The sequence below is a fragment of the Rutidosis leptorrhynchoides genome, chromosome 6, assembly GCF_046630445.1.
Source record: "Rutidosis leptorrhynchoides isolate AG116_Rl617_1_P2 chromosome 6, CSIRO_AGI_Rlap_v1, whole genome shotgun sequence".
In the NCBI taxonomy this organism is placed as follows: Eukaryota; Viridiplantae; Streptophyta; class Magnoliopsida; order Asterales; family Asteraceae; genus Rutidosis; species Rutidosis leptorrhynchoides.
The window spans coordinates 244456686-244481361 of record NC_092338.1 but is presented as its reverse complement, the minus strand read 5'-3'; the positions used below and the strand labels follow the sequence as shown (position 1 = coordinate 244481361).

Here is a 24676-nt window from a genome sequence, read left to right as displayed (position 1 = left end):
AACCACCACCCAAACTCTCACTAACCTGCTACCACACGTTCCTTTTTGGTTGTATCTTTCTGTTATGAACACGATCATTTTAAAACCACCATACCACATGAACCATCAACATAAACTATTCAATATCCATCACCACCACGAACTGCAATGTCGACTATTACTGTTGCTGTTTATTTCTGCTACCCCTTACTGTTCAATGAGATAAACAACCGAAAGTATTATTTCTTTTTCCCTCTTCATTTTACTGTTAGAGCTATGATGATGGCGTTTATGATAAAGGTAAAGTTATATAATGATGAAGGAAAACTTTCTTTTCCATGTGCACTACCAATCCTTTAAAATGCAGAACAATAATCTAATATCTGTTGGACTTTTTGTTCGTAATGGGCCAAGAGTCACAAGCTCTTAATAGGCTAGTAACAAAGGGCCTCTCTTAGGCTTCTGCATATGAATCGCTATAAAAAAAATGGTAATGGTGTCGATATACACATAAGATGAAAATGATGTTGTATATAAATTATAATGATGTCGTGTATGATGATATAGTTGACGAGGTGATATGATGATCATTGATAATGTTAACGATTTGATGATGATGATGATGGTAATGAAATTAAGATTATGGAAACAGGAAAAGGGTTAAAAGGATTTAAAATCCTAGTTAAATTAGAAAGACACATATAGAGTGATGGTTTATGGGTGTGTTTGATCAGCGAGATGTCATGGGTTCGAGTCTGGGCAGTGACATTTATTTTTCTTAATGATCGTTACACTAAGGTAGTCTTTCTATCATTTTTATTATTATTATTATTATTATTATTATTATTATTATTATTATTATTATTATTATTATTATTATTATTATTATTATTATTATTATTATTATTATTATTATGGATATAAAAGAGGTTAATTATGACTAATTTTAATATATGAGAATGTTAGTAAAAGATGATACGGAAGAAGAGTATAATATATTAACACATGTACGATAAAAATTATGATTACGAATTAGAATTAACGAGTTCATATTTATAAGTTAGGAATTAGGCACGAAGATTATTATGACTATTGATATTATTACTAGCATTAAAAAAAAATATCGTTATTTTTAAATTATCAATTTTCATTAAAACTATAATTTTTATTAAGACTATCATGATTAGTAAAATTAACCTTTTTACTAAAATTTTAGTTATTAGTAAAACTGCCATTTTTTTTACTATCATTAATATTAATATAAATATTGTTATTATTATTATCATTGATATAATTTTATCAAATAAATATTAGTTATATAAAAAAAATATATTTAATATATTTAATCTAACTATATCAATAATTCTATAATAAATATGAATTAGTTATCTAAAATATATGATATCTTTAATTTAATATTTTAACATAACCGATATATAGATATATATAACAAATGAAATAACAAATATATTACTAATGTAAAATAAGTAATAAATTATATAAATAATACATATATACTAAGTTAATTATTATTAAATGATAATTATATGTGTTAATATATATATAAATGATATAGGTTCGTGAATCCAAGGTCAACCCTACAATTGTTCAATGTCGTAATATTTATTTTTACTACAAAATACAATATGGTGAGTTTCATTTGATTCCCTTTTTACTCATTACATTTTTGAGCTGAGAATACATGCAAATGCTTTATTAACTATTTTACAATATTTATATGCGTGAGTTTCATTTGCCTTTTTACCCTTTATATTTTTGGGCTGAGAATACATGCGCAATTTTTATAAATGCTTTACGAAATAGACACAAGTGATCGAAACTACATTCTATGGTTGGATTATTAAACCGAATATGCCCCTATTTAGTCTGGTAATCTAAGAATTTGGGAACAGAAATCCTAATTGACGCGAACTCTAAAGATAGATCTATCGGGCCCAACAAACCCCATCCAAAGTACCAGATGCTTTAGTACTTCGAAATTTATATCATGTCCGATGGAGGATCCCGGAATGATGGGGATATTCTTATATGTATATTGTGAATGTCGGTTACCAGGTGTTTAATCCATATGAATGATATTTTTGTCTCTATGTATGGGACGTATGTTTATGAGAATTGGAAATATGAAATCTTGTGGTCTATTAAAATTATGAAATGATTATTTATGCTAAACTAATGAACTCACCAACCTTTTGGTTGACATTTTTAAAACATATTTATTCTCAGGTATGAAAGAAATCTTCCGCTGTGCATTTGATCATTTTAAAGATATTACTTGGAGTCATTCATGACATATTTCAAAAGACGTTGCATTCGAGTCGTTGAGTTTATCAAGATCATTATTAAGTCAATTATAGTTGGATATATTATGAAACGCTATGCATATCTGTCAACTTCAGATGCAATGAAAGATTGTCTTTTCAAAACGAATGCAATGTTTGTAAAATGTATCATATAGAGGTCAAGTACCTCGCGATGTAAATCAACTGTTGGGAATCGTTTATAATCGATATGGACTTCGTCCGGATGGATTAGAACGGGTCCTTTCACAACCTTCACAAACATCCACCCTCTTCGCAAACCACCGTCATCATGCATACATATTCTTTTTCCTTCTTTTCTGATTCAGCTTGATATCAATTCAAGAAGACCCTTAAACTGCTGCAGCTATTATTTTATGCGAAACCATCCAAAAGAATCACGCTACTGTTGCTGTATTGCTTTTTGTGAATTCATTTTCCCTTATGGCCGACCAAGTGGGATTATATTATTTTTTTAAATGATGAAAAGAAGATGGTGGGAGTAGGTTGCTTGGCTGTTTGCATCTGTAATGACATATGTTCTTCTATAAATCGAATCCTAAATCCACAATTTTAGTTGTTGGGCTGTTTTGATATCGATACATTTAACAACCCAATGGACTTTTGGTTTAATGGTTGGGCTACCGCATGTTAACATGTTGGGCCGAGGCTATTTCTTCTTGGTGGGCCGAATTATAACCAAAATAATATGGGGTGATGAATATATTAAGTTGATTTCAGGTTGGTAAGGTGATGGTGAATGGATTGGTAATATTAAAGTGTGATGTTAAAATGATGAGTACGAAATATGTCTGTTAAGATAATGGTAAAGACGAGTGGATGATGTGTGTGTTAATACAAATATGACAAGAATATGCATATGATAAATGATACGAAGCATAATAAGTAAATACATGAAATAATAAATGATTTATGATGTTTATGATCACAAAATAAAGAATGATGATAAGAATTATGATGATGCTTCGGTTATGATCATGATTCTATGATAAAGATGTGTTTTGATGATGATGATGACAAACGGTGTTATGATAATGAAGAGGATACATAAAATTATGGTTATGATTATGATCATGATCATGATGATGATGGCGATAATAAATGAATGTAATGATGATTAAGATGATGAGACGATGATGATGTTAATGATCCATGATGATAATGATACTTGATGGTATAATTCTATTTATATTATTATTATTATTATTATTATTATTATTATTATTATTATTATTATTATTATTATTATTATTATTATTATTATTATTATTATTATTATTATTATTATTATTATTATTATTAATACTATTTCTATTAAAAGTATCATTATTTTTAAATTTATCATTTATATTAAAAGTAATATTATTATTGAAACTAACATTTTTTTAAATTAAAATTATCATTTTTATTATTAAAATTATCATTAGTTTTATTATTAGAATAATCATGATTTTTATCATTATTATTAATTAGTATTATTAATATATCAAATAAAGATTTTTCTATATAAAAATATATTTATAACAGAAAATATAACCATATTAATATTTTTGTAATAAGTATTAATTATCTATTTAAATTGTATAAAAATAAATATATCTAACTAAGTTATTAATGAAACAAATAATTTCTTAGATTAACAATTATATCACTAATAATATATGAATTTGTTCGATTACAATCATATGTGTTAATATATAAATAACTGCTATAGGTTCGTGAATCCGAGACCAACCCTATACTTGTTCAGTGACGTCATATGTATTTTTACTATAAAATACATTATGGTGAGTTTCATTTGCTCCCTTTTTAATTGCTTTTGCAATATATATTTTTGGGCTGAGAATACATGCGCTGCTTTTATAAATGTTTACGAAATAGACACAAGTACTTAAAAATATATTCTACGTTGAGTTGTACCACTGGCATACTTCCCTGTAGCTTGGTAACTACTATTTACATGTGGTATTTTAAACGCGAATCCTGTTGATAGATCTATCGGGCCTGACAACCCCAACCGGACTTGACGACCAGTATTCAACGGTTGCACAGTACTTCGTTTCGGTGACTACACTTGGTACGGTGTAGTGAGATTTCATAATAAAGGGAATATGCGACGTGATTAAATGTTAAGTATGGTTACCAAGTGCTCAACCACTTAGAATGCTTTACATACACTTGCGAGTGTATTATGTTTATGATTATGAAATCTTGTGGTCTATTAATATATTGAAATAATTGATACGATAAACCTATGAACTCACCAACCTTTTGGTTGACACTTTTAAGCATGTTTATTCTCAGGTACGAATTAAGTCTTCCGCTGTGCATTTGCTCATTTAAAGGACATTACTTGGAGTCGATCATCGCAATGGGACCAAATGTTGATGACTTCGTCCAGATGGATTAGGACGGGTCCTCACAGGTGGTATCAGAGCGATGGTCGTAGCGAACCAGGTCTTGCATTAGTGTGTCTAACTAATAGTTGTTATGATGCATTAATGAGTCTGGACTTCGACCTAGTAGTTGTTAGGTTATGTTAATGAGTCTAGACTTGAACCTGGTCTGCATGTTAAAAGTGTTTGCTCATCACCATTTGTTGAAAAATATCTACTTGTTATCTTCAGTCTCGACGCATCTTATTGCAATTATTGCATAGACGGTGTACATACAAATTCACATCCCATCACATTATGTTTTGTCTGACACGTTTCCTTAATTCCCTCCGTAATCTACGGGATCTCCTGTACTATGTATAGGTATTCTATGTAATTAGAATATCATCCGTTATCCTAAAATCATTTCATATCGAAAAACCTTTATCTAATCGTACGAAATGGAACTCACCACTAGTTCAAGTCCCTCGGATTCCGATATGGAGTTTCACCTAAGCTCCGAAAGCAGCGTCCCAGAATGAATCACCCAGACATCCATCCCCAATTTATCTGATGGGTTCGTAGTCGACTTAACCAATGGAGACGAGAAGAAGGCGATCCCTTCCACCAACTGAATTCACCTTTTGGCGAAGAACCTGAATCACTTACCGGCGAACCTGTTCGAAACACCATTTTCACTCTTGTTGCCCGAATATCTCGCCACGATTATTTTCTATCCACAATTCTAAACCTTATTCATCCGCTCGTTCCAACCGACAATCATCCCGGAATAATAGAAGAAGTCAACGAATTTCGCGCTCGGGATGTAGCTTTGGAAAATATGGTGCAGAACCTACCAGCTTCAGCAACATCACCAGCACCAACAGTACCACCAACAACCCAAGTTTCAACATCACATGCCTCAACATCTCATTCTGTACCTTGAGCATAATCATCATTCTACGTATCATACTATCTACTTTACCTTCGTTCTACATATCATTCTACATCAATTATCTTCGCTCGACATGGCGATTATGTAATTTCTAAAGTTTTAGAGATTATGTAATCTAGTTCCAACGATAAATCAAATGAGTTTAATATCTTATTAACTCATAAAATCCATGATTACATCTGAAGAAAATATATATATGTATGTATATTTTCATAAAGATTGTAATTAAAAATTCTTTCGTACAAACTGTTAATGGTGAAAATATTTTAACGGGTAGGTAATACCCGAGGAATATTTAGATTTCACATTAATAAGTTGCACTGTACATTCTTCGAATCTGATTCAACGATCATTTACTATCCTATGTACAACCACCGATATACGTATCCGTTCACCACAGAATAACCATTTCCATTTAAATTTCATATTTGGATTTTGACCTATCAGAATCCAACAAGTGGCATAATGAAGAAAACATTGGACAAAATAAAATTTGTTAGAAACAAACGAATTAACTAATTGAAATTTTGTTAAGAATCCACGCAAACTGTTTCAGCTAACTGTTCCTAGCTAACTGATTAAATTTTATTTATCGCAATTTAATTATCGCAATTTTATTTATCGTCATTTAATTTCTGTTATTTACTTTACGCATTTAATTTATCGTCATTTAATTTCTGTTATCTATTTTACGCACTTTAATATCGGGACACGTATACAAGGTTTTGACATATCATATCGACGCATCTATATATATTATTTGGAATAACCATAGACACTCTATATGCAGTAATGCGGGAGTTAGCTATACAGGGTTGAGGTTGATTCTCAAATAATATATATACTTTGAGTTGTGATCGAGTCTGAGACATGTACACGGGTCACGATACGTATTAATTAATTTGAATATTATAAATTAAATTATATATGAATTATTGTACTGTTAACTGTGGACTATCGATTGGGACTATCAACATTGGACAATTAAAAAATGAATTAAAATATTAATTATAACATATGAAACTAAACAATTCTTCAAGTTTGCCACTTGATTTCATCTTAAACCTCATTTGTATCTTGACGATTCCAATCTGCGTTTAAACATTTCATAATTCTTGAAAACATCTCAATCGAGAGGATGAACCAACCGCATTTCATCTACGGAAGAAAAGATCGATGCATATAGCTATGCATCTAAAAACCCTCGAAACCTGAGTAAACGATAAACACGAATCTGTGCTAGCTCCTTTGGCATTGATATTATCGAAAATAACTTTACCATCCCTCTCTAAAATAGCCAATTTTGTCACAGCTCCAACAAGACTTTTCACTCAAAACAACCTTATTATAACCTTGATATATATACGTGCTCTTTTATTGTTACCGGGGAACCTTTTATATTCCACCATACTACCACCAGCGTTTAATCATCTAAAAACACAATTCTCTTAAACCCACCTCGGATTGAAAGCCAATGATTCGGTTATGATGACTTTGAATGCTGATAAAGCAGCAAAACTGTAGATAATCTTAATAGTTAAAAGTTTGATGATAAAGAATAGAGTGTTGGAAACACTCAATAGGAAATTGATACGGGAAAGCGGATTATGCAAAACTATGAAGGAAACAAAGAACAAATACAAGGACCAAACCCTATATTCAAAGAATATAGGTAATTTTGGATCCGATGAAATCTTTAGAGAATATCTTGCTCCGAAGTCATGTTAAAATCTTGCTGAAAATTTTTCTTCACCAACCTTCGAACTTAGAAATTCTAAAATGTCATCATAAATATCTTCGATATTTCTAAGGATATTTTCATAAATATTCTTGTCCGAAATTATCTATCTCTTCGTGTTTTCTGCATTCCATTATATTTGAAACTTCTGTAAAACCTAAGTATAAATTATGAATGAATTCTGGAGAAGTGTAGGAAATTGAAGCATGAGTTAGTATAATATAATTACGCTTGGCCAACGTGATTATATTACAGTAAGTCATGCTGAGTTTCTAAATGGAACGTGATGATTCATAGTAGGTCATACCCTCATCATGTACCATGTTACACGACTCTTGTATTCTATGTAACCTCCAAAGATATTAGGAAAATATTTTCTTGATGATTCGGTCTTTTCCAGGATATTCTGGTAATTTGACAACTCAAGATTGTGCCATTACGATTTCTTTTCGAAATTCATATCTACGAATTCTGGACCACTATTCGCTTGACTTAGAGTCGAGAAGAGAGAACAAAAGGATGGAACTCCAAGATATAAAGGAAACGAAGAGGGTGGATTTATAACAAAATATCCGATGGGGTAATCGAGACAGATCACCGCATTTAATCAAGAAGATCTTAATTTCCTTAATTATCGAAGAATCAAACCTTATATAGATTTCAAAAATTATCTTTAAATTCCATGAATTACGGATTCAACCCTAACTATGTCAAAAGTTAAGGAAAATATTTAATGTTCTCATTTCACTCTTTTGTAATCGCTTCACTCGTACTCTTCGAGTAATCGAATTATCTCATCCATATTACTCAACAGTAATAAAACTCTATTTATCAGCTCATATGAGTCATGAAAGCATATTTATTGTTAGCCATGACCATCCCAACCAAATTTCGGGACGAAATTTCTTTAACGGGTAGGTACTGTGATGACCCGGAAATTTTCGATCAAATTTAAACTTAATCTTTATATGGTTTCGACACGATAATCAAAATCTGTTAGGTTGAGTCTCAAAAATTTGAATTGTGTTCACATATTCAATTACCCTTCGACTATTCCCGACGACTCACGATACGATTGCTTATAAATAGACATGCATCTATATATATATAAACGTATATAATTATATGAAATATTATATATAGTAATTGTTAGAATTAATTATTGTAAAATAATAATAATATATAATAAAAGTATTTACGTAAATAAATAAAGTATATAAAATATATATTTGGTTTCGAATTCATTTAGTAAACTATAAGTAGCATTGGTTCATCATTCGATGGTTATTTAAACAAGTTAAATTTCAACTTATGTGATCTTAAAAATAAACGGTGATCTGAAAATAAGTTATATCAATTTTAACTTTATTAAAAATATATTTAGAATATATTTGATTAATTTTTAAAAATATTTAATTTTTAGTTGGGATCAAGCTCGAATGACAGGTCAATCTTTAAGGTTGATATTAAATGAGTCTAAATCCGAATTCATGATGAGATCAAGATAAAAGTTGATCCATAAATAAGTTATATAAAAGTTTAGGATTTATTAAAAATATCTTTTTACTTTGACGGGTTGGGTTTTAATACTCCATACAGATTACTTGGAATTAAAAATAAATATTAGACACATCTTTTTGATCAAGTTTTAAACAGTTAATGAGTGAAATAATTAATTATATTTAATCTAAAAATTTGGAATTTTTAGGAACACTTTTATACGTTAGCTGTTTAGCAATGGACACGATATAATCATTCGGTATAAACTGTCGATAGAAGATACAAATCTATGGCTGCTAAACTGTTTAAATTATTGAATTCTTATTAATACTATGCATGTTACTATGTGCTTTTTGATTTTTGTTACCAGAGAAGTCATATATTATATATCTATTTACACATGTTTTTATAACCATCTCATTCTCGTTATATATATATATATATATATATATATATATATATATATATATATATATATATATATATATATATATATACATATACAAACGTACAGATAGATAGAAAACATTTACACAACATAACCCACTCAAACAATCACTCTCACCACTTCAATCACCTTCAACAAAACACCACATACATATGGAGACCCATATTAATTTTTTTGTCAAACCGAAGCAATCATCCTTGCCACAAATCTCGCCACCATATCTGGCAATCATACAATCACCGGTTATCACCATCTCCGACCACTAGTCACCACCTCTCTCTCTAGAGTATCGTGATAACCAACACCTCCATCATCACCCAACCACCGTCCACCATGAAAAACCACCAATCACCACTACCTTCACGTTTCTGTTTCAACCACCTCCAACAATTTACGTACATCACCGCCACCTTCATCACAACACCTAGAAACCAGTCACCATCCCCATACAACCTCACGGTTACCTCACTCTCTTCTCTCTCTCACTCTTCCTTCTTCTTGTTATTTTGTGAACCCAAAATCACCACCCACGAACACTTGTTGTCTTCTCTTTTCTTCTGTTTTGTGTAAGATTCAAAACAGCCATCACCTCTTAACTTAACCCATCATCGAAATGTTAAAACTACATGATCATGGTTGCCACCTCATCATCAATGTCAACTATTACAAAACACCAACAAACAACCTTCACAAACATCCACCCTCTTCACAAACCACCATCATCATGCATACATATTCTTTTTCCTTCTTTTCTGATTCAGCTCGATATCAATTCAAGAAGACCCTTAAACTGCTGCAGCTATTATTTTATGCGAAACCATCCAAAAGAATCACGCTACTGTTGCTGTATTGCTTTTTGTGAATTCATTTTCCCTTATGGCCGACCAAGTGGGACTATATTATTTTTTTTAAATGATGAAAAGAAGATGGTGGGAGTAGGTTGCTTGGCTATTTGCATCTGTAATGACATATGTTCTTCAATAAATCGAATCCTAAATCCATAATTTTAGCTGTTGGGCTGTTTTGATATCGATACATTTAACAACCCAATGGACTTTTGATTTAATGGTTAGGCTACCGCATGTTAACATGTTGGGCCGAGGCTATTTCTTCTTGGTGGGCTGAATTATAACCAAAATAATATGGGGTGATGAATATATTAAGTTGATTTCAGGTTGGTAAGGTGATGGTGAATGGATTGGTTATATTAAAGTGTGATGTTAAAATGATGAGTACGAAATATGTCTGTTAAGATAATGGTAAAGACGAGTGGATGATGTGTGTGTTAATACAAATATGACAAGAATATGCATATGATAGATGATACGAAGCATAATAAGTAAATACATGAAATAATAAATGATTTATGATGTTTATGATCACAAAATAAAGAATGATGATAAGAATTATGATGATGCTTCGGTTATGATCATGATTCTATGATAAAGATGTGTTTTGATGATGATGATGACAAACGGTGTTATGATAATGAAGAGGATACATAAAATTATGGTTATGATTATGATCATGATCATGATGATGATGGCAATAATAAATGAATGTAATGATGATTAAGATGATGAGACGATGATGATGTTAATGATCCATGATGATAATGATACTTGATGGTATAATTCTATTTATATTATTATTATTATTATTATTATTATTATTATTATTATTATTATTATTATTATTATTATTATTATTATTATTATTATTATTAATACTATTTCTATTAAAAGTATCATTATTTTTAAATTTATCATTTATATTAAAAGTAATATTATTATTGAAACTAACATTTTTTTAAATTAAAATTATCATTTTTATTATTAAAATTATCATTAGTTTTATTATTAGAATAATCATGATTTTTATCATTATTATTAATTACTATTATTAATATATCAAATACAGATTTTTCTATATAAAAATATATTTATAACAGAAAATATAACCATATTAATATTTTTGTAATAAGTATTAATTATCTATTTAAAGTGTATAAAAATAAATATATCTAACTAAGTTATTAATGAAACAAATAATTTCTTAGATTAACAATTATATCACTAATAATATATGAATTTGTTCAATTATAATCATATGTGTTAATATATAAATAACTGCTATAGGTTCGTGAATCCGAGACCAATCCTATACTTGTTCAGTGACGTCATATGTATTTTTACTATAAAATACATTATGGTGAGTTTCATTTGCTCCCTTTTTAATTGCTTTTGCAATATATATTTTTGGGCTGAGAATACATGCTCTGCTTTTATAAATGTTTATGAAATAGACACAAGTACTTAAAAATATATTCTACGTTGAGTTGTACCACTGGCATACTTCCCTGTAGCTTGGTAACTACTATTTACATGTGGTATTGTAAACGCGAATCCTGTTGATAGATCTATCGGGCCTGACAACCCCAACCAGACTGGACGACCAGTATTCAACGGTTGCACAGTACTTCATTTCGGTGACTACACTTGGTACGGTGTAGTGAGATTTCATAATAAAGGGAATATGCAACGTGATTAAATGTTAATTATGGTTACCAAGTGCTCAACCACTTAGAATGCTTTACATACACTTGCGAGTGTATTATGTTTATGATTATAAAATCTTGTGGTCTATTAATATATTGAAATAATTGATACGATAAACCTATGAACTCACCAACCTTTTGGTTGACACTTTTAAGCATGTTTATTCTCAGGTACGAATTAAGTCTTCCGCTGTGCATTTGCTCATTTAAAGGACATTACTTGGAGTCGATCATCGCAATGGGACCAAATGTTGATGACTTCGTCCAGATGGATTAGGACGGGTCCTCACACAATGCTTCATCCGTACAGTTTCTGGTTCTTTCCCAGATCTGTATGGTCGAGTTTCTGTGATGATATTTGAACTATTTCGAATCTGTTTTGCTTAAATATACTTATTTGTCATGCTTAATGATTAGATAACATGATTTTAGGATTGATTAGTACTTGATCCAACGATCTATTATCCGATTCATGCTACTTGTTTATATCTAGTCCATCAAACTTGTTAAATTGAATTGCATGCAACTAAGTTAAACAGCATAATAGTGATAAACTTGTTTAGTTGGAATTACACTTATATAATAGAGTTTGATATTGTTAGGCTTAGTCGAAGATCCTCTGTTTGCCTTTATAAAAAAAAGATCCTCTGTTTGGATGTGTTTAATTAATGATTGCATGAAAACTAAGTAGTAATTGACTTTCAGCTAGTAACTTGAGTTGATCTACTTGATGTTTAATAGCTTATATAATTTTTCAGTCTATTTGCATGTTAATCTGCATCATAAGATTGATATGTATCATGTAATTGAATTGAATGCTAAGAATTGAGATATTAGTCATGCACATCACATGTCTAGTATATGCTTTAAGTCCTGCTTATTAAATGATATGCAACACTTGTCTTAACCTGTTTAGGGATAATAATTGGTCTATGATTGTTATCTTGATTTGTGTTAATATAAGTTATGAAACTTGCCTAATATGATTCTCGTATGAGTTATTCGTTCATGTAGCTGCTTTTGTTTATAATTGTTTAATTTGAATCTTTACTTTCTTGCTTTATTTTGTTATTTTGTTTATCTTAAATCATCTCTTTCCTAAGAGATAAGAATCTATCCAATAAAAGACATAAAAATATCCTTAGTTCTTTAATAAGAGCTAAGCTATAAACAACTTATAACGCATCTACGCTCTCTTGGGACGATAACCTAAAGTACTACCTCTGATCGGGTTTTTTTTGCTTGTTAGAGTGTTAAAAGTGTAATAATAAAGGTTATATAAATTTAAAGGTTTGAAAGGCAAATTAAGCACTGCACACTTTTGCACATCAGCCGCTCCTGAGAAAACAGAAGCATCGCTTTTGAAAGAAAATCGTCGCTCTAGGCGAACTAAAAGCGCCGCTTTTAAAAATAAAAAGCGCCGTTCTTGTCTACTGTTCATTTTTGACACGAAATTGCAGGTTAAAACGTCGCTCTTGTGGAAGAAGCGTCGCTCTTGTAAGTGAAAAGCGCCGCTCCTAGGAATAAAGCACCGCTTTTGTACCTGATTGCAATTTTTCCAATTTTAAGTCCATTTTGACCCATTCACAAACTATTTTTGACGTTTTCGGTTTTACTCATATGTATGCAATACAAACACACACAAAAAATGCAGCTAAGAAAAGGAATATCATACAATTCTAAAGGAAATGCAATTAAAAGTAATTATATACACAATTGTGGAAAGTTTTTAACGAGTATATCACCCTACACCCATCCCCTTGAGATTTCAACTAATCCCCGGGTGGTAAACTTCCCTTTCCTTTGAACTAAGGGAAACATTTTCATTACCACCACCACTTAACATTGACATTAACCAATCATTCATTACCATAGTTTCATTGATTAACTCCTTAAGTTTGACTTTCTCATGTTTTGACAAATTTGACACTAGGCGTTTTCTCAAGTGTTCATCCTTTTTGGATGAAGCCCGATACACCCGCCCAAATAATTTTCGCATAGACTTGTCAACAATGTAATTTTGATTTTTGGCTTTACCTTGAATTCCCTTGGTTAATCCCCCACTACCTTTAATTGGTGAACCTACTTGCCTTGTGCTTGCAATGCATTGCATACTAGCAACAACTTGTGGTGTGGTCAATGGCATTAATGTTGTTTTAACACGTTTGGTTTTTATGCTCATGCATTTCCCTTTATCCCGAACAGTCAATTTCCCGATTCTAAAGTCAAAGAAAGAGACCGCGGTTGCCAAAAATGGCCTTCCCAAAACAAGGGGTACAACCGGGTCTTCCTTTATATCAACAATAACAAAGTCAATGGGAAATTCCATGTCCCCCACCTTAACAATTAAGTTTTCGGCAATCCCCATACTAGAGTTAATTGATTAATCAATTAATTTGACTCCCATTGTAGTGGGTGAAAGATCACGGTGAAAGATCACCTAGGCCTAGCCTTTTGTAAACGGTGTAGGGCATAAAGTTGATACTTGCTCCCGAAGCGGCTAAAGATGTGAGCATCTCCGAACCGTTTACATTGCATGGGATAAGGAAAGGTCCGGGATCACCCATTTTTGATGGTAGGTTACATTTCTTTAAAATTCCATCAAACTCCTTTTTCAAGAAAACGGTGGATGCTTGCTTAACATCTCCCTTTTTGGCCATGAGTGTCTTCAAAAATTTCCCATAGTTGGGCATATTCTCAAGCACCTCCGCCAAGGGGATTTTAACATAAATATTTTCGTTGTCGGGTAAGGTTGACTTACAATCCACATCATTTAGATGTGTAGGATGTAGTGATTGAGGATGTGAGACCGGTGTCTCATTTTTCTCCTTAGTTGATGTAGCAAGAACCTCAGCCTCATTCTTTTGTGCCTTCGTATTCAATAAAGTTTCGACCTTTTGCTCTTTATCAACCTTTCCTAATTGAATTTGCTTAAAATCTCGATTTAACTCCTTGCATGTTGACTCGGTATCTCCATGGACATTACACTTTTAACTTGGTAGGGAATGAATGTTGCATAGTCCAAATTTTCCGAAAACTTGAATACCCCATAGTCGATAGTATCAATTTCTAACGCTTCATCAAAATCAAACTTGTCTCCTTCAATGTCGAACTTGAAAGCTTGAGGATATTCGGATTGATCCTCTTCGGTTGAATCAATCGGGTTCACTTGCGCATAAGTATTGGTGGGATTTGATGAACTCGCTTGATTTTGGATTGGATTGGTAGTGTTGCTCTCGATAGGAATAACTCTCGTGTTATTTTGGTGGTTTTGTTGGTTATTTTGGTTGTTGTAATTATTCGGGTTAACTTGAGTGTTTGAAGGTAAAGTTCCTTGTGGTCTTTCGGCAACTTGATTCGAAATTCTTCCAACGGTGCTCTCAAGGTTTTGGAATGAGGCTTGTTGGTTTTGGAGTTGTTGCTTCAAGAGCTCATTCTCTTTCATTAGGAAAGCTTCGGTTGATTCTACCTTCTTTATATAGTTTTGCATGATTTCTTCTAAGCTCTTCAAAGGTTAGGATTGTTGATTGTTTTGTTGAGGTTGTTGATTGTAACCTTGGTTATTTTGTGATTGACTATAACCTTAGTTGTTTTGATAATTCGAAATGGCTTGATTGTTGTAAGGTTGGTTGTTGTAAGGTTGTTGGTTTTGGTATTGGAAGTTGTTGTTTCGGTTTTGATTATAGTTGTTGTAACCTTGATTTCGGTTTTGGTTTGTGAATTCGGGTGGTGTATTGGTTTTGTTGGTGAATGATACTTGTTTTTTATTAGGATTGTAGTAGCTTTGGTTAGATGTTCCTCCCCGTTGGTAGTTTTGATTACTCAGGTAGTTCACATGAGCATCCAAATTCAATGGAATATCATCTAGATCAACATGATTGCGTTGAGTAATTTGAGGACAATTCTTCGTGAGATGTGGACCCTCGCATCGTTGATAACCTACTTGCATTGCAACTACCGTTTGTTGAATCTTCTTTGATTCTTTCCCAAATGTTTGAAATTGATTGTTCAAGCTTGCAAGCATCACTTGCCCATTTTCACTCTCGACTTGTGCTACACGTTTCCTTGTCAAATCCCACGGTGAAGGTGCCCATTGATACGTGTTGACCGAGATGTCCTCAAACATAATTTTGGCCGCATTTGGTGATTTATACATAAATACCCCACCGGATGAAGAATCAAGATATTGCTTCGTAAAAGTATTACTACCCCGATAGAATGTTTTGGTATACTCCCTTTTCGTCAAACCATGCGGTGGGCAAGCTCTTAGTAGCTTCTTGAATCGTACCCATGCATCATACAAACTCTCATCACCCCATTGTGTGAACCCATTAATCTCCATTCTAAGCCGCTCTACTTTTGACGGTGGAAAGAAATGATTGATAAACTCGTTTGTTAATTCTTGAAAAGACCTTATGGAACCGGATGGTTAACTTTGCATCCAACCTTTTGCATCTCCTTGAAGTGTGAAGGGGAATGCCCTTAGCTTAAAAGCGTCATTGGTGACGTTTTTGGTTTTGTAAATATAACAAAGATCATTAAAGTGTTGAATATGTTCGAACGAATTTTCATCTATCAACCCATGAAAGTATGTATCCTTGATAAATGTGAAAAAGTTACCCTCAATCTTCCAATTATCCTCTTTAATTGGTGGTTTTGTAATAGCCGGTGCTATCATTGTTGGTGCAACCAATCTAGCGTTCCACATTGGTGTGTCGTTTGGATCATTCAATAACTCTTGATTAACCGGAGGACCATTAGGATTACCCTCTTCATCGTGAATCGGATTACCGTTTGGATCCATCTCTTCTAAACAAAATAGCAAAGCTTCAAAATTCTTTCTTAATACCCTTTCTTCTCTACGATTATAAACCCTGTGCACGTGTCTTTCTGGATCGGAAAATGGATGTGTGAATTCTTGATCCTTGTGAGACCTTGTTTTCATACACCAAAGGTACCTATCCTTCAATCACAACACAAACACAAGTGATTTTCTAAACAAAAATAATAATATAAAATGCGAAAAGTAACTTCCGTAAGGGTGAACCCCTATGAAAGGATCGAACAATTAAAAGTTTAAATCAAATAACCAACTAAGCTAACCGCATCCCCGGCAGCGGTGCCAAGAAAGTGTGATGTGTTCGTGCGATATACATCTTTTACCCTCTAAATTTATATTTGATATAAACATTACAATCAAGCACACACAACTAACGAGCACTTAGAACCCTGTTATTGTAGCACTTTAATGTAAGTATTCTTATCAAGTTCGTCCCAACAGACACGGTGTAAGTCGAATATTTGAAACTATCAATTATCCTAGGGTTTGTTTGATTTGTGGGGGGGGGGGGGGTTTCAATTGATATCAACTAACAACTAAAACTTGCACAATTAAACAAACCAAAATTTGTCAATTAAACTAGTAACAAGAGACAAGTAGTGAAGTATTAAGACTTAAAATAAATTAACTAAGACGTGTTCACTTATCTAATCCTCTATATGATTGGCATGCCCCATTTTGCCTATATTTCTATCTCATTAGTTGTTGAACTATTAAATATTTAGCATCACTACTAAACCTCAAATCAAATGATACTCCACGAATTCACATAAGCTTTATATCTTAAGATCAAGTTAAGCATGATTTGGTCATTGAGATTGAGCTTAGGTTAAAATCACTTAAAACCCCCAACTATTGAAATCACTTAAGATAATCGGCATTACTATGTTGATTAAAGGCTAATTGAAAACCAACCTAGATGTAGAACACAATCACTTGCAATTCCTAAACTAGTTGTCTAGATCACCTAAGGTGCTGAAGCACATATTGATTCACTTCTCAAATTACCAAGAGAGCTACACAACATATGTAATCAAAGTCAAGCCTAAAACAAACTCATAATAATGGATCTTTAGCCAAGTCAACAACACATGATCATGTAATTCATTTAAACAACAATAATCAATTGATTTGGGGCAAACACTAGCATTAGAGATTCATAGATAAGCAAACACAAGAGATTTAGCCAATCATAGCTAAAACTAAACTAATAATAAGCATAGAAATGTAAATCATCATCATCTTCAAGTTATTACAAGTAATCAATGCTAAATATGAAAAGTAAAGTAAAGATTACAACCTAAAATGTAAAGAAGGTGAAGATCTAAGCTAAACAATGATGAATCTTGACCTAGCTTCCTTGAATCCACCCTTAAACACTAATGGATGATGAAATTAGGGTTTTGTATGTGAAAATCGGACCTTAAGCAGCTGCTCCCAAAGATGCATATGAAAAATGACCTAATCTCGTTCCTTTTATAGTGCTGAAAATATGGGCTGAAACAGTGTCAGGAGCGCCGCTTTTAATTCAGGAGCGGCACTTTTGGCTTGGTGAGGAGCAGCGCTTTTGACTTTAGAACGCCGCTTTTGGCTCTGAATAGGGGCGACGGTTTTGTTGAGGAGTGACGCTTTTTTTGATCAGGAGCGACACTTTTGACATGTAGAACGGCGCTTCTGCTCACTGATGAAAATTGGAGACAAATCGTGCATATTAGCGTCGCTTTTCCTTCTGGATTGGAGCTTTTGGGCCTTCAGGAGCGGCGCTTTTGGAGCTGTTTCCTGCACTTGTCATTTTCTTAGCCAATTTTATCTATGATTTGGTCAATTTTACACCAAATCTATTCATTAGCCCTTAATTTACCAATTAGCTCAATAACACACTAAATAGGCTCCGAGATAGTTAAAAACCGAGTGAAGTGAGGTAGATATCGCGAAATAAAACATATATAAATGGAGCGATATCAGATTCCATAGTAGTAACTAGAGGTGTGAAGGAAATAACTGTTAATATACCCATACAAAACTTTTCCGATACGGAACCTGTGCTAATTGACCCAGTTATCAATCCACCGGAACCTATCTCTCCTAAAACTCAGAAAATTATTCCGCGAGCCCGCATACCTTTTCCAGGTAGGCTTGGGACGGAAAAGTAAGAAGCGCAATTCACTAAGTATTGGGATATTATTAAAATCTGCATTTGAATGTACGACTAGTAGATGCTTTAGTAGAGATGCCAAACTACGGTAAATTTTTCAAAGAATTACTTTCAAACAAAGAGAGATTAAGAGAGATAGTTACCTTACCTTTAAGTGAGGAATGTTCATTAGTGTTACAACATGGTATTCCCCCTAAGTTAGGAGATACATGAAGATTCACGGTACCTTGCTACTTACAAGATGTCCAAATCAGCAATGCGTTAGCAGATTTGGGAGCCAGTGTAAACCTAATGACCTATTCATTATTCAAGAAGCTAGGACTTAATGACTTAAGACCTTCTAGAATGACTATCCAACTCGTGGACAGAACAGTTAAGATTCCTCGAGGAATAGCTGAAGATGTCTTAGTCAGAGTGGATAAGTTTGCATTTCCCGTTGATTTCGTCACTATGGATATTGAGGAAGACACGAAGGTCCCACTCATACTTTGTAGTGACCCAAACTTTTCCATGTTTATATATATATTAAATGAAATTGTTATTTACATGATTAAGTATTTCCAACATGTTAAGCAATCAAACTTGTTAAGACTTGATTAATTGAAATAGGTTTCATATAGACATTTGACCACCCAAGTTGACCGGTGATTCACAAACGTTAAAACTTGTAAAAACTATATGATGACATATATATATGATTATATATATAGTTAACATGATATTATGATAAGTAAGTATCTCATTAGGTATTTTAACAATGAGTTATATACATAAAATTGAGTTTATTGAATTAAGAAACTCGAAACGATATATATAACGATTATCGTTATAACAACGTCTTACTAAATACATATGAATCATATTAAGATATTGATACACTATGTTTAATCATGATAAATGATAAGTAAATATGTCATTAAGTGTATTAACAATGAACTACATATGTAAAAACAAGACTACTAACTTAATGATTTCGAAACGAGACATATATGTAACGATTATCGTTGTAACAACATTTAGCTGTATATATATCATACTAAGATATATTAATATATCATAATATCATGATAATGTAATAATTTAACATCTCTTTAGATATAATAAACAATGGGTTAACAACATTTAACATGATCGTTCACCTAAAGGTTTCAAAACAACATTTACATGTAACGACTAACGATGACTTAACGACTCAGTTAAAATGTATTTACATGTAGTGTTTTAATATGTATTCATACACTTTCGAAAGACTTCAAGACACTTATCGAAATACTTCTATTTAACAAAAATGCTTACAATTACATCCTCGTTCAGTTTCATCAACAATTCTACTCGTATGCACCCGTATTCGTACTCGTACAATACACAGCTTCTAAATGTATGTACTATTGGTATATACACTCCAATGATCAGCTCTTAGCAGCCCATGTGACTTACCTAATACATATGGGAACCATTATTTGGCAAATATCATAAAATATCTCATAAAATTACAAAAATATTAGTAATCATTCATGACTTATTTACATGAAAACAAAATTACATATCCTTTATATCTAATCCATATACCAACGACCAATAACACCTACAAACACTTTCATTCTTTAGTTTTCTTCATCTAATTGATCTCTCTGAAGTTTCATCTTCAAGTTCTAAGTGGTCTTCATAAATTCTACAAGTTCTAGTTTCATAAAAATCAAGAATACTTCCAAGTTTACTAACTCACTTCCAATATTGTAAAGTGATCATCCAACCTCAAGAAATCCTTGTTGTTTACAGTAAGATATCATTCAAAATCAAGGTAATACTCATATACAAACTTTAATTCAATTACTATAACTATAACTATCTTAATTCGAGTGATAATCTTACTTGAACTTGTTTTCGTGTCATGATTCTACTTCAAGAACTTTCAAGCCATCCAAGATCCTTTGAAGCTAGATCATTTCTTGTCACTTCCAGTAGGTTTACCTACTAAACTTGAGGTAGTAATGATGTTCATAACATCATTCGATTCATACATATAAAACTATCTTATTCGAAGATTTAAACATGTAATCACTAGAACATAGTTTAGTTAATTCTAAACTTGTTCGCAAACAAACGTTAATCCTTCTAATTTGACTTTTAAAATCAACTAAACACATGTTCTATATCTATATGATATGCTAACTTAATGATTTAAAACCGGAAAACACGAAAAACACCGTAAAACCGGATATACGCCATCGTAGTAACACCGCTGGCTGTTTTGGGTTAGTTAATTAAAAACTATGATAAACTTTGATTTAAAAGTTGTTCTTCTGGGAAAATGATTTTTCTTATGAACATGAAACTATATCCAAAAATCATGGTTAAACTCAAAGTGGAAGTATGTTTTCCAAAATGGTCATCTAGACGTCGTTCTTTCGGCTGAAATGACTACCTCTTACAAAAACAACTTGTAACTTATATTTTCGACTATAAACATATAATTTTTCTATTTAGATTCATAAAATAGAGTTCAATATGAAACCATAGCAATTTGATTCACCCAAAACGGATTTAAAACGAAGAAGTTATGGGTAAAACAAGATTGGATATTTTTGCTTGTTGTAGCTGCGTGAAAATTGGTAACAAATTTATATTAATCATAAGCTAGCTAACTTATATTGTATTATACATGTATTCTAATATATTATGTAATCTTGGGATACCATAGACACGTATGCAAATGTTTTGACATATCATATCGACCCATCTATATATAATATTTTGAACAACCATAGACACTCTATATGCAGTAATATTGGAGTTAGCTATACAGGGTTGAGGTTGATTCCAAAAATATATATACTTTGAGTTGTGATCTAGCCTGAGACATGTATACACTGGGTCGTGGATTGATTCAAGATAATATATATATCGATTTATTTCTATACATCTAACTGTGGACAACTAGTTGTAGGTTACTAACGAGGACAGCTGACTTAATAAATTTAAAACAGTAAAAAAAGTATTAAAAATGTTGTAAATATATTTTGAACATACGTTGATATATATGTACATATTTGTTATAGGTTCGTGAATCGACCAGTGGCCAAGTCTTACTTCCCGACGAAGTAAAAATCTGTGAAAGTGAGTTATAGTCCCACTTTTAAAATCTAATATTTTGGGATGAGAATACATGCAGTTTTATAAATGATTTACGAAATAGACACAAGTAATTGAAACTACATTATATGGGTGAATGATCGAAGCCGAATATGCCCCTTTTTCTTGGTAGCTTAAGAATTAGTAAACCGATCTACTAATTGACGCGAATCCTAAAGATAGATCTATTGGGCCTAACGAACCCCATCCAAAGTACCGGATGCTTTAGTACTTCGAATTCATTTATATCATGTCCAAAGGATTTCCCGGAATGATAGGGGATATTCTTATATGCATCTTGTTAATGTCAGTTACCAGGTGTTCACCATATGAATGAATTTTATCTCTATGTATGGGATGTATATTGAAATATGAAATCTTGTGGTCTATTATTATGATTTGATAATATATAGGTTAAACCTATAACTCACCAACATTTTTGTTGACGTTTTAAGCATGTTTATTCTCAGGTGATTATTAAGAGCTTCCGCTGTTGCATACTAAAATAAGGACAAGATTTGGAGTCCATGCTTGTATGATATTATGTAAAAACTGCATTCAAGAAACTTATTTTTGATGTAATATATTCTTATTGTAAACCATTATGTAATGGTCGTGTGTAAACGGTATATTTTAGATTATCATTATTTGATAATCTACGTAATGATTTTTAAACCTTTATCGATAAAATAAAGGTTATGGTTGTTTTAAAAATGAATGCAGTCTTTGAAAAACGTCTCATATAGAGGTCAAAACCTCGCGACGAAATCAATTAATATGGAACGTTTATAATCAATATGAACGGGACATTTCATACTTGGCAGACCATTCTTGAATACTGCCAAAGCCATAATTGACGTACACGAGAAATCACTGAAATTAAGAGTTGGAAATGAAGAAGTCACATTCAATGTCGACCGACTCATGAGCCACCCTCGTGAAGAAGATCTTAATCTTGCTGGTTCTTTTCATGAACTCGTCAACGAATATCTGGAGGATACCATGGCTATATGCAGACAAGATCAAATTTCTAAGGATCTATTCTTTACACCTCCTAAAGAAAATCTTGATAACGATTCAGCCATAGATCCTGATCCATATAAATCTCCTATCTTCGAACGTAACTTTATTGGCAAAACTAACCATATAGCACCGCTAGGTCAAGGCATTCATTTACCTCTGTTAAGAAGAAGAACAAATGAAGAAACAGACTTTATTCCAGTATTTCAGGAACCGCAGTTAAATGAGGACTGTCATGAAAATCCTGAACCAACCTTCGAAACTAAAGAAGTGGTTTCTGAAGATGAAGCATTAAGAAAGACAATTTCCCAAACCAAAGAACAGATAACATCAGTGACCACTATTAAGGAAGAAGAATCAGAATTCCATGAGAGATATGACTCATTAGATAGAAAGAAAATAGCAAGAATGAAGCCGTCTATCGAGAAACCACTGGAATTGGAGCTGAAGAAGTTACCCGAACATCTGGAGTAAGCATTCTTAGAAGGAGAATCGCAACTTCCTTTAATCATTTCTAAAGATCTCATGCCACATGAGAAGGCAGAATTGATAAAGATTCTGAAATCGCATAAGAAAGCAATTGCTTGAAAGAATTCCGACATAAAAGGGATTAGTCCAAATTATTGCACCCACAAGATTTTCATGGAAGATAATTTCAAACCATCAGTTCAGAGGCAAAGAAGGGTTAATCCAATGATTCAAGAAGTCATCAAGAAAGAAGTAATCAAGCTTCTAGATGCCGGTCCGATCTATCCTATTTCCGATTCGCCATGGGTCAGTCATGTTCAAGTGGTACCCAAGAAAGGAGGAATGACCGTAATCAATAATGAGAATAATGAGCTTATTCCAACACGGGAGGTCACCAGTTGGAGGGTTTGCATAGATTATCGTAAATTAAATGATGCAACCCGGAAAGATCATTTTCCACTTCCGTTCATAGATCAAATATTGGAATGCCTATCAGGAAATGAGTTCTATTGTTTCCTTGACGGTTTTTTCGACTACTTTCAAAATCCCCTCGATCCAAAGGACCACGAAAAGACAACCTTCACCTATCCGTATGGAACATATGCCTATCAAAGCATGCCCTTTGGGTTATGCAATGCACCTGCTACATTTCAGAGGTGTATGGTGGCTATATTCCATGACATGATCGAACGTTGTATGAAAGTCTTCATGGATGACTTCTCTGTCTTCAGTGGTACCTTTGAGTCATCCCTTTCTAACCTTGACAAGATGCTCACCCGGTGTGAATATTCGAACTTAGTTCTAATTTGGGAAAAATGTCACTTCATGGTAAAGAATGGATAGTTTTAGGACATAAGATATCTAAGTTCGGAATAAAAGTCAATAAGGCTAAGATTGAAACCATAACTAAGCTTCCAAAGCCTACCACAGTAAATGCTGTGAGGAGTTTCCTTAGACACGCTGGATTCTACTGATGTTTTATCACAAATTTCTCGAAGGTCACATGACCTATTACTCGTATCCTTGGAAAGGAAGTTCTATTTGTCTTCAATGAAGAATGTATTCAAGCGCTCAACTATCTGAAGGAACAGCTCACACATGCACCCATCATGATAGCTCCTGATTAGATTTTACCCTTTGAAATCATGTGTGACGCAAGTGACTTCG

The 24676-nt window shown here is 32.6% G+C and overlaps 1 non-coding gene across 1 annotated transcript; it reads left to right on the top strand.

The window, feature by feature from the left end:
- The first annotated feature begins 16138 nt into the window (after positions 1–16138).
- On the top strand, positions 16139–16245 carry LOC139856519 (small nucleolar RNA R71). Its single transcript, XR_011761996.1, has one exon. It is a non-coding gene; the product is annotated as a small nucleolar RNA R71 (small nucleolar RNA).
- Positions 16246–24676: the final 8431 nt, after the last annotated feature.